Raw genomic sequence first — 3970 nt, 5'->3', positions numbered from 1 at the left:
AGAGAACCAGGGTACTGAGTCTGCCGGGGCCAGACAAATTACACAAAGATGCAGAAGCGCACACCTGAGGCCACAGGAGAAAACAGTGTCTCAACACAGCCCCTGAAACCGGCGGCAGGGACCGGATCCCGCAGCTACTCTGCAGCCTGGGAAAATTGGCACGTCTCCTGCCTCGGTGGTGCCAGCTGTAAGCACTGCGGGTGTGTCAGAGCACTCAATGTAAAACCGTAACTACAACCGTAAAGCTGCTAGAATAAAACAGTGGGGAAGATGCCCCCAGGCTTGGACACAGCTCTTCTCAGTGCAAACACCAAGAGGAAACCTATTAATACATAAGATTGAAGATTTCATTACATAGATGTATTTAAGTTCCTTCATGCCAAAAGACACCATAAACAAGATTAAAGACAAACTACAAACTGATCAAAAGATTTGCAAGGTATATGACAAGAGCTGTTAATCTGCAAATACAACAATGTCAAAGTAAGGAAAGAATGAGCAAAGGGCTGCAATACGCTTTTGACAATAGCACAAATGGTTTGGAAACAAAAACGTAACTCAGAAATGCACTGGCTGTTCCTGAAGAAGAGCCAAGTTCAGTTCCCAGGACCCAAGGCAGGCACTTTAACTCCAGGGGATCCAACGCTCTGCTCTGGCCTCCGGAGACGCATGCATTTACACACACATACACACACACACACATTTTTAAAAAATAAAAAATAAAAAATCATCTTTAAAGAAATTATCATTAAAATCACTATAAGCCTCCTATGTAAAGTCAACCAAAAAAAAAGAAAAAGAAAAAGTATCATGTAATCACAAGAAGAGGTTCTAAGTACTTCCATCTTGAGATGCTGAGAGTCAAGTTACTAAAACCTTGTCAGAGCGGAGTCTAATTGCAACTGCCCTGATGATAGCGTGTTGTTTGCCGACTAGAGTGAGCATCGTTGATGCTGGTTTCCTCGTTAAGCAGAATATTGGAGTGGTGGTGCACACCTTCATTCTAGCACTCAACAGGGAGAGGCGGGCAGATCTCTGTGAGTTCAAAGCCAGCCTGGTCTGCATAGTAAGGCCCTGTCTCATGTGTATGCGTGTGTGTGTGTGTGTGTGTGTGTGTGTGTGTGTGTGTGTGTACGGTACAAGTATATGTTATTGTCTTATATGGTATAAATTTTTATAACCAGGGAGCATTCATTCTTCTCTGACCATGGGCCTGTTGAGGATTACAGATGCACCACACTGCGTCCAGCTTTACCTGGGTTCTGAGAAGCATGCAGCCAGTGCTTTCCCCACGGAGCTATCTCCCCAGCCCTCCGAAGGCTCCTTACAAAAGGACCTCCTTAGACCTTTCCTTTATGGTTAGAGTATTTTAATTTTCTGCTGATCTTTTCACTGGATGTCGGTATATTTTCCTTGGAAATCACTCACTTCATTCTTGTAGCCAAACTGATAGCCATGAAATGAAGCTGAAGCTCCTTGGGGTGGCTTCAGTCTTGGCTCCTTTTCCTGTGTGTACACTAGTTTTGTGTGTGCCTCTGGCAGATGCTAGCAGGTCAATCGCTACGTTGAGCTGACGGCCTCCTGAGCTACCTCTTGTGATCACTCACTAATTAACTCATTTCCTAATTTATCAGTTTTTCATCTATCTTTTTTTATACTTCTACTTCCTAAGATGTACAAATTCTTTTTTTAAAAAACAAACCTTGTTTTCAATGTAGTTTCAAGCTCAGAGCGAAACTATCTGTGAAGTGCAGTTTCTCTTTACTGGATCCTTTAGTCTTTTTATCTAATCAAGCACTTAACAGAAAAGACAGGCCACGTATTGCTCTCTCTATAGGTTTAGATTCCATATTTTATTACAGTTATTTTGTAGATATTCAATCTAGAGTTAAACATTTTGTTTCCTGTTCTGTTAAAAAAAAAAAAAAAAGTGGCCTACGGGGGAGTTGGGGATTTGTTTTGGAGAACTTCAGGAATTTGTTCCTTTCATACTTTTGTTATTAGCTATGAGATAGATTGGCAAAGACTGTGGGTCTTTTTGTTTTGTTCTCTTCCTCCTGCTTCTTCTCCCCTCCCCCTACCCCTCTCCCCTCCTCCTCTTCAAGGAACACTGCCCGTTTTGTTGTGGCTTAATTGTAAAGTGTCCTCAGGTGCTGGTGGCACTTCTGGGAGTATTCTGTGTCACAGGGTTGTGCTCATCCACTAGCTCTGCCCTTGAGTCATGTCAGAGAAATGTTCCTCATTCTCTGTTTCCTACTTGGTTCCTATAGAAGAGTTTCAGTCTTCCATGCCACTTTTTTTTTTTTTTTTTAATGTTCGAATTTAATTAACCTCCCTGGATAGCCTTAAGCCACCAGGACACAGGCACCTCCCACACCCTTAATCTTCTCTTCAGCTCTTCTGCTGAAGAATCTGGCCTTCAGATGACAGGCTGCTCAGGGAGCTTGCCCTTCCCCAGAACTTTGCAGCTGCCCGATCCCCCAACATCAATGATGGAAGAAAGTCCAGTCTCGTCTTTTGTAGCACTGGCCCGTGTCTCCTCACCGACCAGTGTCCACAATTTATCTAGGTTGACAGTTGGGCAGAAGCTCTGGTTTCTCTTTAAGTGGTAATGCCTCATGCCAACTTTCCGAAAGTAACCTGGATGATGTTTGTCGAAGTTGCTCCTGCGGTGATGCTCGCCTCCAGCATTCCCTCGGCCTCCTGGGTGCTTGGGTGCTTACTGAGGTGGCAGTGATCACAGGGCCCCGGGATTCCCAAGTCTTCCTCAGTCTGTATGGCATGGTGGCGGCAGGAAGGAAAGAGCTCCATTCCACTTTATTTCTGTTTGTTTTTCCTGAATGCCTAGAGATTCCACTTTATATATTCTAATGATAATACATCAGCTACTTTATCTTAACTATGTTAACTAAGACAGCAATTCTATCTTAACTATGTGCCATATCCTTTGTGTTAATAAAGTCTCCGACACTGCAAATAACAATGCCTCTTAAAGAAATAAACATCGCAAAAGTCTTTCAAAAATAAACATTGCCTACACTATTAGAAAAAAAAAAAAAAAGCAATAAGCCTGGCCCAATAATGCATGCCTGTAATCCCAGCTACTTGGAAGGCTGAGTCACCATGATTGCAAGCTCAAGCTCATTCTGGACAACTCAGCAAGAACCTGTCTCAAAATAAAAAGTGAAAAGAGGGTTCGGGATATGGCTTGGTGACGGAGGACTTGCCTAGCCTATGTGAGGCCATGGATTTAATCTTTAGTATTGCAAAATTACATAAGTAAATAAGTGGGTGATCAGGAATACAGCACAGCTGGTTAAGCATGTGTGAGACCCTTGGTTCAGTCCCCAGCACTAACCACCACCACCATTGTCATCATCGGCATCGTTCTCCTCATTATCATCATCAATGAGATATACTGGCCAGGCAGTGGCAGATCTCTGTGAGTTCAAGGCCAGCTTGTCTACAGAGTGAGTTCTAGGGTAGCCGAGGGAGGCTACACAGAGAAACTCTGCCAGCCACATCTACTCTTCTCATCCAGCAGACTTCACTCTACCCTTCTGAATCCCTGAGAAATGAAGCCAAGTTCCCCAGCCCCATCTACCCTGAAGGATGGTCAGCCCACGCTCACTCTCCCATCCTGTCCTGCAGCAAACACTGTTGACTACATTAACATGTAAGTGACAGTTCCGTGACCGTGTGCCCACCCCACAGCCCCTGTGTGTGTCTCTGTGACCTTCCAGCTCTACCTTCCACCTCCTGGCAAGAAGCCACCATATTTGTATCTATCCTAATTTTAATTTTAATTTGTACTTTCTTTTTCATCATCCTTCCCCCCCCCCCCCTGTGTTTTGAGACAGGATCTCACTTTTAGCCCAGGCTGGCCTGGAGTTTATTTCATAGTCCGTGATAGCCTGTAATTCACACACACACACACACACACACACACACACACACACACACACACACA

General features: G+C 44.1%; 1 pseudogene; it reads right to left on the bottom strand.

The window, feature by feature from the left end:
• Positions 1–2345: 2345 nt before the first annotated feature.
• On the bottom strand, positions 2346–2783 carry LOC129678236 (60S ribosomal protein L27a-like; annotated as a pseudogene).
• Positions 2784–3970: the final 1187 nt, after the last annotated feature.

This window comes from Psammomys obesus, unplaced genomic scaffold, assembly GCF_907164565.1.
Source record: "Psammomys obesus unplaced genomic scaffold, mPsaObe1.curated_primary_1811, whole genome shotgun sequence".
NCBI classification, from domain to species: domain Eukaryota; kingdom Metazoa; phylum Chordata; class Mammalia; order Rodentia; family Muridae; genus Psammomys; species Psammomys obesus.
The sequence above is the reverse complement of the archived record's forward strand: the minus strand, read 5'-3'. Positions and strand labels throughout refer to the sequence as shown.